Here is a 13,327-nt window from a genome sequence, read left to right as displayed (position 1 = left end):
ATGTACCATTCATTAGATTCTCGATCAGTGAGTTAAAACTGGAGGCACTTACATCACAAAAATACATGGGTGTAATAAAACGTTTCTAGATGAAATGCATTTCGCATAAATAGGCGGAGAGACCTATTGTTGTTCGAGTATCGATTGTCAATAAATAACTGTGAACAGTAACAAATCTAGGTTACCTAGAAGTTGCTATCCAGAACAAACTGAAGTGGAATGGCCACATAAACTAGCTACATGGATAGCAGTTTCTAGGCTGAAAATCATTGGAAGAGCCTTAATTATAATAGACTGAAATGTACAATTGACAATAAATGACACCAATAAAAATATAAAATATCTAGACGTTACTATCTAGAATGAGCTAAAGAGGAATGGCCAGAAAAAACTGGTTGCAGGTATAGCTGTTGATAGGGTGAAAATCATTCGAAAAGCCTTCAGGAGGTGTGATTCATTCAACAAAGAAGGGGCTTGCAAAACACTCGTTCGACCGACTCTTAAGCATTGCCCATCAGTATGGAACGCTTAACAGGTGCGTTAGCATTACGGAGATACTAATCAAAATTCAGCAGCAGGTGCTACAAGAGAAGCGTTGTGCATTACGGACTACTTCACTTTGAAAATGCCAACAGCATATGTTGATTGAAGAGTCAAGTAACATACAAATTCCAGCGATATCTCATTAGTAGAACAGCAACATCTATGGGGTGGGACTTTTGTCGCCAACATACATTGACTCCAAAAGTCATGGATTATTGAACAGTGTAAAATTTGTCCGTATGTGCCCTGCCGATTTTGAGTGTCGTTCCATCACTAGCACACACAACTCTCGTTCAAAAGTACTCTCGATTTTGTAGAACAGTTTCATAGCTATCTTACTAACCTGCACTCTACATATGGAATGAGCTTAAGCCTCTGAACAGATAAATGCAACGGCATTTCGTTGGTTTGCTATAAGAGTCACAGGTTGTGCGTTACTTTTTTTTACTATAGGAAAACAAGGGACAGCCGCAGCTACTTGTACATTTTAGATTGCTTTTGATCGTATTGCTGTCTCTCTATTATAATTTAATAACGCTGCAATGGCATTTCGAAATGGTTTGTTAGGCCAAAGAGGAAATATCGAATTTTAAGCATAGAAAAGCAGTAAATTAACGATTTATCACACAGTGAAATATTTTTAGGGACGAAATTCTTTAGTTTTTATTTCGGCCGTATGCTTAAATTTCGTTTATCCTGACGAAAACTAAAATATATATTGCACATTCTCATTCTCCATGCCATTGGTACTTGTACTACAGTCTGCTACACTGAACCGCCAAAGAAACTGGTAAACGTCTGAAGTAGTGCTGGACAGAATCCCGTAGCGCTGTCCATAAATCAGTAAGAGTACAAGGAGATAGAGATCTCTTTTGAACAGCACGTTGCAAGGCATCCCATATATGCACAACAATGCTGATATCTGGAGAGTTTGGTGGCCAACGGAAGTGTTTAAGCTCATAAGAGAGTTTCTGGAGCCACGCTGTAGCAATTATGGACGTGTGGGGTGTCGCATTGTCTTGCTGGAACTGCCAAAGTCCGTTGGAATGCACAACGGGCATGAATGGATGCAAGTGATCAGAGAGGATGTTTGCGTACGTGTCACCTGTCAGAGTCGTATCTAGACGTATCAGTGGCCCCATATCACTTCAACGGCACACGCTCCACACCATTATAGATCCTCCACCAGCTTGAACAGTTCCCTGCTGACATGCACGAACCATGATTATCGCCATACCCGTAAAAGTCCATCCGCTCGATACAGTTTGGAATAACATTCGTCCGACCAGCAACATGTTTCCAGTCTTCAACAATCCAATGTCGGTGTTGAAGCGCCCAAATGAGGCGTAAGACTTTGCCTCGTGAATTCATCAAAGTTACATGATTGGGTCTTCTGCTCCGAAAGCTCATGTCGATGATGTTCCGTTGAATGGTTCGCACGCTCACACTTGTTGATGGCAGAGCATTGAAATCTACAGCAATTCGCGAAAGGGTTGCATTTCAGTCACGGTGAAAGATTCTCATCAGTCTTCGTTGGCTCCGTTCTTGCAGAATCTTTTTCCGGCGGCAGCGATGTCGTATGCTTGATGTTTTACCGTATTCCTGATATTCGCGGTACACTCGCGAAATGGTCGTACGGGAAAATTCCCACTTCATCGCTACCTCGGATATGCTGTGTTCCATCGCTCGTCCGACGACTGTAACACCACGTTCAACACTTAAATCTTGATAACCTGCCATTGTAGCACCAGTAACCGATCTAACAACTGCGCCAGACACTTTTTGCCGTATACAGGCGTTGCCGACCGCAGTGCCGTATTCTGCCTGTTTGCATATCTCTGTACTGTATTTGAATATGCATGCCTGTACCAGTTTCTTTGGCGCTTCAGCGTATTTTGGCTACTTTAAAAATAAGCACAATGGATTAGAGAGTTGTACAATTTACATATAATGAATCAGACTTCGCTTATAAATCGAATGATATCGAGTGAAACAAGTTTAGTATTCCCTGACAGTATTTATTTATTCCCACAACGCGTTCTTACTAAGTTTGGTGTCGCGTGTGGTGTTACATGACAGGAAATGTATCTGTGGCCAGTGAAGACAGTGTCATAAGTTACTACAAAGCCGTAACACAACACATACGTGCTACATTAATCCACGTAAAACAACCTGAGGATGGAAGTTTGCCGGCAGCTGTGGCGGAGCGCTTCTAGGCGCTTCATTCCTGAACCGCGCTGCTGCTACGGTCGCAGGTACGAATCCTGCCTCGGGCATGGATGTGTGTGATGTCCTTAGGTTAGTTAGGTTTAAGTAGTTCTAAGTTCTAGGGAACCGATGACCCCAGATGTTAAGTCCCATAGTGCTTAGAGCCATTTGATGGAGGTTTAAGCTTCCGGAGCGTGTTTTGGGAATAATTAAATAGTGTTATAACAGTAAACCCGTTTTTCATTCCATATCAATAATTGTCATGGTAAAGCCTAACCAAAAATTTTCACACTTAGTATGAGCCAAAGAATCTGGTACACCTGCCTAATATCGTACGCAGAAGTGGCGCAACACGACGTGGCATGAATCAGTTTCTTTGGCCATTTAATACCATTTAATATACAGGGTGAGTCACCTAACATTACCGCTGTATATATTTCGTAAACCACATCAAATACTGACGAATCGATTCCACAGACCGAATGTGAGGAGAGGGGCTAGTGTAATTGGTTGATACAAAGCATTAAAAAAATGCACGGAAGTATGTTTTTTAACACAAACCTACGTTTTTTTATTTTTAATGGAACCCCGTTAGTTTTGTTAGCACATCTGAACATATAAACAAATACGTAATCAGTACCGTTTGTTGCATTGTAAAATGTTAATTACATCCGGAGATATTGTAACCTAAAGTTGACGCTTGAGTACCACTCCTCCGCTGTTCGATCGTGTGTATCGGAGAGCACCGAATTACGTAGGGATCCAAAGGGAACGGTGATGGAACTTAGGTACAGAAGAGACTGGAACAGCACATTACGTGCACATGCTAACACCTTTTTATTGGTCTTTTTCACTGACGCACATGTACATTACCATGAGGGGTGAGGTACACGTACACACGTGGTTTCCGTTTTCAATTACGGAATGGAATAGAGTGTGTCCCGACATGTAAGGCCAATAGATGTTCAATGTGGTGGCCATCATTTGCTGCACACAATTGCAATCTCTGGCGTAATAATGAATGTCGTACACGCCGCAGTACATCTGGTGTTTCATATCCTCTGGGGTTGTAGGCACATCACGGTACACATTCTCCTGTAACGTACCCCACAGAAAGAAGTCCAGAGGTGTAAGATCAGGAGAACGGGCTGGCCAATTTATGCGTCCTCCAAGTCCTATGAAACGCCCGTCAAACATCCTGTCAAGGGTCAGCCTAGTGTTAATTGCGGAATGTGCAGGTGCACCATCATGCTGATACCACATACGTCGACGCGTTTCCAGTGGGACATTTTCGAGCAACGTTGGCAGATCATTCTGTAGAAATGCGATGTATGTTACAGCTGTTTGGGCCCCTGCAATGAAGTGAGGACCTATGAGGTGGTCGCCAATGATTCCGCACCATACATTTACAGTCCACGGTCGCTGTCGCTCTACCTGTCTGAGCCAGCGAGGATTGTCCACGGAGCAGTAATGCATGTTCCGTAGATTCACTGCCCCGTCGTTTGTGAAACCCACTTCATCGGTAAACAGGTAGAACTGCAACGCATTCTCTGTTAATGCCCATTGACAGAATTGCACTCGATGATTAAAGTCATCACCATGTAATTGCTGATGTAGCGACACATGAAACGGGTGAAAGCGGTGACGATGCAGCATGCGCATGACACTACTTTGACTCAGTCCACCGGCTCTCGCAATGTCCCGTGTGCTCATGTGTGGGTTCATGGCAACAGCAACTAACACACCAACTGCACCCACTTCTCCTGTGACGGGCCTGTTACGGACCCGTTTGTGTGCTACGACCATACCTGTTGCATACAGTTGGCGGTAGATGTTTTGCAATGTGCGGCACGTTGGATGCTCTCTGTCCGGGTACCGTTCTGCATACACCCTGCAGGCTTCAGCTGCATTTCGTCGACACTCGCCATAGATGAGTATCATCTCCGCCTTTTCAGAGTTCGAATACACCATGGTCACAGCTCCTACAACACTACACTATCACAGACGTCTGGTAACACGGTGTACTACAATTGGTCTGCGTGCGGAGACGAATGCAGAATAACAATAGCAGCAAGCGCTACATGCGGGCACTGCGACAGCTAGACCAAACCACAACAGTGCACTACAGCCACACTCGTAAACACGGTCGTCATCGTAAACATGTCCCTGCAGATGCTGTTCGCCGACCGTGGCCCGTGTTTGTTACAACACTCAACTGAACGTCGGAGGTTTCAAGCGTCAACTTTAGGTTACAATATCTCCGGATGTAATTAACATTTTGCAATGCAACAAACGGCACTGATTACGTATTTGTTTATATGTTCAGATGTGCTAACAGAATTAACATGGTTCCATTTAAAAAAAACGCAGGTTTGTGTTAAAAAACATACTTCCGTGCATTTTTGTATGGTTTGTATTAAACAATTACACTAGCCCCTCTCCTCACGTTCGGTCTGTGGAATCGGTTCGTCAGTATTTGATGTGGTTTACGAAATATATCCAGCGGTAACGTTAGGTGACTCACCCTGTATATAAATTGTATCTGCAGGTGCAAATTTCTCGAACTTTGTAAGCATTCAGCGGACTGACCGGGAACACATTCTACAAATACCGAATTTATCAACTACGTGTCTCAGAAATATGAGGCTATACACTCAAATTAATCGGCGATTCACTTTTATGCCTTCCTTGCATTGTGCGTTGTTATTAAATCAGCACATAAAGCGCTTCCTACTGATACGATAAGTATAATCACATATTTGTTATTAAGTTACAGTACCTATGAGAATTGAATTTTATCCGGACACCTAAGTGAAAATGACTTAGAAGTTCGTTGCGCCCTCCATTGGTAATACTGGCATTCAATATGGTGTTGGCCCACCCTCAGCCTTGATGACAGCTTCCACTCTCGCAGGCATACGTTCAATTAGATGCTGGAAGGTTTCTTGGGGAATGGCAGCCCATTCTTCACGGAGTGCTGCACTGAGAAGAGGTATCGATGTCGGTCGGTGAGACCTGCCACGAAGTCGGCGCTCCAAAACTTTCCAAAGGTGTTCTATAGCATTCAAGTCAACACTCTGTCCAGGTCAGTTTATTACAGGGATGTTATTGTCGTGTAACCACTCCGCCACAGGCCATGGATTATGAACAACAGGTGCTCGATCGGTGTTGAAATATGCAATCGCCATCCCCGAATTGCTCTTCAAAAGTGGGGAGTAAGAACGTGCTTAAAACATCAATGTAGGCTTGTGCTGTGATAGTGCCACGCAAAACAACAAGGGGTGCAAGCCCCCTCCATGAAAAACAACACACCATAACACAACCGCCTCCAACTTTTACTGTTGGCACTGCACGCGCTGGCAGATGTCATTCACCGGGCATTCGCCATACCCACACCCTACCATCGGATCGCCACATTGTGTACCGTGATCCGTCACTCCACACAACGTTTTTCCCCTGTTTAATCGTCCAAATACGCTCCTTACACCAAGCGAGGCACCGTCGGGCATTAACCGGCATGATGTGTGACTTATGAGCACCCGCTCGACCATGAAATTCAAGTCTTCTCACCTCCCGCCTAACTGTTATACTACTTACAATGGATTTTGATGCAGTTCGGAATTCCTGTGTGATGATCTGGAAAGATGTCTGTCTGTTACACATTACGACCCTCTTCAACTGTCGGCGGTCTCTGTCAGACAACAGATGAGGTCGACCTGCACACTTTTGTACTGTACTTATCCCTTCACGTTTCCACTTCACTATAACATCGGAAACAGTGGACATAGGGATGTTTAACAGTGTGGAAATCTCGCGTACAGACGTATGACACAATTGACACCCAATCACCTGACCACGTTCGAAGTTCCTGAGTTCTGTGGAGTGCCTCATTCTGCTGTCTAATGGCTACTGAGGTCGCTGATATGAAGTAGCTGGCAGTAGGTGACCGCACAATGCACCTAATATGAAAAACGTATGTTTTAGGCGGTGTCCGTATACTTTTGATTTCATAGTGTACGTCAGGGAGATGTTGCCGCAATAACTACAAAAGCGAAAGTTCCAAGAAGAGTCACGAAACATAACGGCCACATTCTTCTCGAGAAATGATCTCATGTGTTGTTGTTGTTGTCTTCAGTCCTGAGACTGGTTTGATGCAGCTCTCCATGCTACTCTATCCTGTGCAAGCTGCTTCATCTCCCAGTACCTACTGCAACCTACATCCTTCTGAATCTGCTTAGTGTACTCATCTCTCGGTCTCCCTCTACGATTTTTACCCTCCACGCTGCCCTCCAATGCTAAATTTGTGATCCCTTGATGCCTCAAAACATGTCCTACCAACCGATCCCTTCTTCTAGTCAAGTTGTGCCACAAACTTCTCTTCTCCCCAATCCTATTCAATACCTCCTCATTAGTTACGTGATCTATCCACCTTATCTTCAGTATTCTTCTGTAGCACCACATTTCGAAAGCTTCTATTCTCTTCTTGTCCAAACTAGTAATCGTCCATGTTTCACTTCCATACATGGCTACACTCCAAACAAATACTTTCAGAAACGACTTCCTGATACATAAATCTATATTCGATGTTAACAAATTTCTCTTCTTCAGAAACGCTTTCCTTGCCATTGCCAGTCTACATTTTATATCCTCTCTACTTCGACCATCATCAGTTATTTTACTTCCTAAATAGCAAAACTCCTTTACTACTTTAAGTGTCTCATTTCCTAATCTAATTCCCTCAGCATCACCCGATTTAATTTGACTACATTCCATTATCCTCGTTTTGCTTTTGTTAATGTTCATCTTATATCCTCCTTTCAAGACACTGTCCATTCCGTTCAACTGCTCTTCCAAGTCCTTTGCCGTCTCTGACAGAATTACAATGTCATCGGCGAACCTCAAAGTTTTTACTTCGTCTCCATGAATTTTAATACCTACTCCAAATTTTTCTTTTGTTTGCTTTACTGCTTGCTCAATATACAGACTGAATAACATCGGGGAGATGCTACAACCCTGTCTCACTCCTTTCCCAACCACTGCTTCCCTTTCATGCCCCTCGACTCTTATGACTGCCATCTGGTTTCTGTACAAATTGTAAATAGCCTTTCGCTCCCTGTATTTTACCCCTGCTACCTTTAGAATTTGAAAAAGAGTATTCCAGTCAACATTGTCAAAAGCTTTCTCTAAGTCTACAAATGCTAGAAACGTAGGTTTGCCTTTTCTTAATCTTTCTTCTAAGATAAGTCGTAAGGTCAGTATTGCCTCACGTGTTCCAACATTTCGACGGAATCCAAACTGATCCTCCCCGAGGTCTGCATCTACCAGTTTTTCCATTCGTCTGTAAAGAATTCGCGTTAGTATTTTGCAGCCGTGATTTATTAAACTGATAGTTCGGTAATTTTCACATCTGTCAGCACCTGCTTTCTTTGGGATTGGAATTATTATATTCTTCTTGAAGTCTGAGGGTATTTCGCCTGTCTCATACATCTTGCTCACCAGCTGGTAGAGTTTTGTCATGACTGGCTCTCCCAAGGCCGTCAGTAGTTCTAATGGAATGTTGTCTACTCCGGGGGCCTTGTTTCGACTCAGGTCTTTCAGTGCTCTGTCAAACTCTTCACGCAGTATCGTATCTCCCATTTCGTCTTCATCTACATCCTCTTCTATTTCCATAATATTGTCAAGTACATCGCCCTTGTATAAACCTTCTATATACTCCTTCCACCTTTCTGCCTTCCCTTCTTTGCTTAGAACTGGGCTGCCATCTGAGCTCTTGATATTCATACACGTGGTTCTCTTCTCTCCAAAGGTCTCTTTAATTTTCCTGTAGGCAGTATCTATCTTATCCCTAGTGAGATAAGCTTCTACATCCTTACATTTGTCCTCTAGCCATCCCTGTTTAGCCATTTTGCACTTCCTGTCGATCTCATTTTTGAGACGTTTGTATTCCTTTTCGCCTGCTTCATTTACTGCATTTTTATATTTTCTCCTTTCATCAATTAAATTCAATATTTCTTCTGTTACCCAAGGATTTCTAGCAGCCCTCGTCTTTGTACCTACTTTATCCTCTGCTGCCTTCACTACTACATCCCTCAGAGCTACCCATTCTTCTTCTACTGTATTTCTTTCCCCTATTCCTGTCAATTGTTCCCTTATGCTCTCTCTGAAACTCTGTACAACCTCTGGTTCTTTCAGTTTATCCAGGTCCCATCTCCTTAATTTCTCACATTTTTGCGGTTTCTTCAGTTTTAATCTACAGGTCATAACCAATAGATTGTGGTCAGAGTCCACATCTGCCCCTGGAAATGCCTTACAACTTAAAACCTGGTTCCTAATTCTCTGTCTTACCATTATATAATCTATCTGATACCTTTTAGTATCTCCAGGGTTCTTCCACGTATACAACCTTCTTTCATGATTCTTAAACCAAGTGTTAGCTATGATTAAGTTGTGCTCTGTGCAAAATTCTACTAGGCGGCTTCCTCTTTCATTTCTTAGCCCCAATCCATATTCACCTACTATGTTTCCTTCTCTCCCTTTTCCTACACTCCTCTCATAAGAAAATAAAAGAATCAGGGATGATAACCGACTGTTGTTCTTCAGGCGCACCATTTGCGAATGGTACAGGAAAACATGAAATGACAGTGGTACTCGAGGTATCGTACAGATGTAGATACTACGATGAAAGTGCCCAGTTCGAATCCGCGTCGTACAGTTATCGTGAACACGTCGGCATAAAAACTGTAACTTTACAAATATGTAATTTGACTATGACTATCTTTACTGTAATGATTGCAAAGAGTGGAATAATGGTGACAGAAGAGATAACTCACAGGTATGGACTGTCACTGGCCGTTGTATGCCCGACAGACAAGCTACGTAATCGGTTTTGCGTCGGTTTTTCATTTCCTTTTCTGCACTACCGTAGCTCTCACGTTCGCTGGGCAATTGGACATTTTAGGCTTCTTGAAACCTCTGACGTTCGTTTTCTACAGTTCGGAGCATATTTACAAACAATATGAGACGACATCTTTCATTATTTTGTAATTTTCAATTTAATGCCGATTTATACTTGTATTCCGGAGAATTCTTTTACTGTCATACTTTGCGTCCTAGTGGAGCTCCGCCCAGTTCTTCACAATGACGGTTGAATCAATATCCGTAACTCACAAGGTGACTTTTCTGCGGTGAGATCATCAGAACCGCTGTGTTTGAACCGAGATTTAAAGCGCAAATCATAGCTAGTTTAAGTTAGGTAACATGAAGTTTATTAATTACTTACGTGATTAGATATTTTTCTGTCAATCTCAAATGGTTCAAATGGCTCTGAGCACTATGGGACTTAACATCTTTGGTCATCAGTCCCCTAGAACTTAGAACTACTTAAACCTAACTAACCTAAGGACAGCAAACAACACCCACTCATCACGAGGTAGAGAAAATTCCTGTCCCCGCCGGGAATCGAACCCAGGAACCCGGGCGTGGGAAGCGAGAACGCTACCGCACGACAACGAGCTGCGGACTCTGTCATCTCATTGCGATAAACGAAGCATTCTGCAATCTCCTTTTTATCACACAAAATCACACTTTTTTAAAAAAAGTAGTACACATAAACGAACTGTTAGTGAACTGAATTTCACATTCTGAGAAATTATAGTATCTCCGTCGCAAGTACATTTTCATATAAAACCAATTGCAGAGTATAAAACTGCAGATAAAAATTGCCGTCTATAAGTGCAAAAGAAGAACTCGTTTGATTTTAAAGAACATTTGAAGAATTTTGTTGGAGAAACAGGGAACGTCATCAGAACCGACTTGAAGTTCATCCTCTGAATGACCCTCTGCTTACAGAACTGTAATCACTCGCTGTTGTAAAACCTTCGTTTTTTTTCGGCTACTTATTGGTCTGTATCACTGAAATCTGCCTGCATCCAATGACAAACAATTTCTTCAAACTTAGGATCATTGGAACATATGCGTTTGTGCGAGTAATTTTTTTACTATACTACATAGCTCACGAGACGAGGACTAGAACATCTGTCAGTAACAAGTGTCAACAACAAACAAAGATGATGATAATGCGACTGGCAACAAACCATTGTAGGGCTGACTACCTAAGGAGGGTAGGGAAGAAAGAGTTGCATTCCACCAGATTTTGCCTCGGAAAGCAAGTGCGAAATTTTCGCACGGTCTGAGAGAACACACTTCGGTTGCACAGAGCAGTATAATTGTTACAGAATGGATAAATCACAAAGTTGGACTGTCGGCCGCTGTATGTCCGACGTAAAAGGTTTGTGCCGTTTTTCCGTTTTTTATTTCCTTTTCGACAATGCCGCAGCTCCCGCATTCGCCGACCACTGGACATTTTTAACCTTTTTGCTTTCTGACTCGCATCTTCTATAGTTCCGACCATATTTGCGAGTCACTGGAGCCGACGTATTTCATTATTTTGTAATTTTCAATTTAATACCGATTTTTATATTCCGGCGAATATTTATTTTGTTTCAATTTGCTTCCTAGTAGCGCTACGCAAGCTCTTCAGAATGACTCCCGAACCAATATCGTAGATCAACGTGTTTCCACGCTAAGCCGTAACAATCACGCGCATGCGCCTACAATGGTACGATGACGTCACAGTCAAAACAAACATCGCGCAAATACAGACAAACATTATCTATTCTTTGTTGATTCAATCATAGTTTACGCGTTATTAGACTTGTTGGCGATTCAAATCTGGCGGTATTTTGTCACACAAGAAAGTTCGATCGACTAGCGCACTGACGTCTTCCCATAAAAACTCTCTCTCGTACTTTATAGCAACTTGCTGCTGTTTGGAATGGAGATGGCATTTTATCAAGTTATGTATTACAGTTGTGGTGTGGAGACTCACCTCTGAGGCACATGGGTGGATCCCGCAGGTCTGCGGCCGCGACTAATGGAGGCGCACAGCTGGACGAGCAGCGGCGTCGCCGATTTGAATGCGAGCGTCCCGGCTGCGCCGCGCGCGCCTCAGCTCGGGACGGCTCGCAGCGCTGTCTGGTGGCCCGCTAACCCGCCAGGTCACACACGGCCGCTCCCCCCTGGCTGTTCCGCTGCACCGCACGAGGGGGGAGCGTGCAGATGAGTGGGTAAGCGCACTCTCGCTTTCGGCACGTGCAACCCTGCCCTCACCGTCAGCTGACGACGCTCGCTCGATTTCGAAGGACGTCAGGTAGTCGCAAGATAACTAGGCGATGCCTACGTTGCTTCTTATTTCGTTTTATTTCTTTTGTTTATTTCCTCGAAATCCACCACAAGGAGTGTCGCCTCATGACCGCAAACGCTCCGGCAGGGAGTGTATGTGATATCACAAGCCCGTCGTAGGATCAAAGTTCAAAAAGAGGGCCCAAATGTAAAAGTGACACAAGAAAAATGGAGTGTGAGGACTAATCATAAAGTTTTAACGATCGCATTGGGAAAAACAAAGTCACGTCCACAGTCTCCGCACTCACTGAAATCCCCGCACCACATTGCTGATCTGACCGCTTGAGATGCCAGAAGACAATGGTACAGTCCACTGACAAAGCAGAGACCGACCGAGCCATTAGACTTTCGCTATCCTGGTATTGCGGTGCGGGGATATCAGGACTACAGACTTCTACACGCAAAAAAAAACAACATTAATTCATTATGTAGCTTTATTTTCCCGGGGTGCAAAATAATATTTTACGACTAGCTGTCATACACAATGTTTTGAGAACTGTCATTGCAAATAGGAAGTCAAAGTGTTCCCGAAACAAAAATTGGTAATGAAACATAAATTATACGCTACTGGGCATTAAAATTGCTACATCACGAAGATGACGTGCTACAGACGCCAAATTCAACCGCCATGAAGAAGATGCTGTGATATGCAAATGATTAGCTTTTCAGAGCATTCACACAAGGTTGGCCCCGGTGGCGACTCCTACAACGTGCTGACATGAGGAAAGTTTCCAACCGATTTCTCATACACTAACAGCTGTTGACCGGCGTTGCCTGGTGAAACGTTCTTGTAAGGAGGAGAAATCACGTTTCCGACTTTGATAAAGGTCGGATTGTAGCCTATCGCGATTGCGGTTCATCGTATAGCGACATTGCTGCTCGCGTTGGTCGAGATCCAATGACGATTAGCAGAATATGTAATCGGTGGGTTCCGGAGCGTAATACGGAACGCCGTGCTGAATCCCAACGGCCTCGTATCACTAGCAGTCGAAATGACAGACATCTTATCCTCATGGCTGTAACGGATCGTGCAGCCACGTCTCGATCCCTGAGTCAACTGACGGGGAAGTTTGCAAGACAACAACCATCTGACCGAACAGTTCGACGACGTTTGCAGCAGAATGGACCATCAGTTCGGAGACCATGGCTGCGGTTATCCTTGACGCTGCATCACAGACAGGAGCGCCTGCGATGGTGTACTCAGAGACGAACCTGGGTGCACGAATGGCAAAACGATATTTTTTCGGATGAATCCAGGTTCTGTTTACAGCATCATGATGGTCGCATCCGTGTTTGGCGACATCGCGGTGAACGCACATTCGAAGCGTGTATTCGT

General features: G+C 43.7%; 1 protein-coding gene across 2 annotated transcripts in view; it reads right to left on the bottom strand.

Moving 5' to 3' along the window:
- LOC126356152 (amphoterin-induced protein 3-like) overlaps positions 1-11,786 on the bottom strand; it is a 306,886-nt gene extending 295,100 nt beyond the window's left edge. The window contains exon 1 of one of the 2 annotated variants that reach the window (XM_050006908.1): positions 11,639-11,786. The gene's annotated coding sequence lies outside the window, so the exon portion shown is untranslated. The remainder of the gene's footprint in view (positions 1-11,638) is intronic. The other variant, XM_050006900.1, reaches the window with a different exon arrangement.
- Positions 11,787-13,327: the final 1,541 nt, after the last annotated feature.

The sequence above is a fragment of the Schistocerca gregaria genome, chromosome 1 (genome assembly GCF_023897955.1).
Source record: "Schistocerca gregaria isolate iqSchGreg1 chromosome 1, iqSchGreg1.2, whole genome shotgun sequence".
In the NCBI taxonomy this organism is placed as follows: Eukaryota; Metazoa; Arthropoda; class Insecta; order Orthoptera; family Acrididae; genus Schistocerca; species Schistocerca gregaria.
Note: the sequence above shows the minus strand (reverse complement) of the source record. Positions and strands in the feature narration are given on the sequence as shown.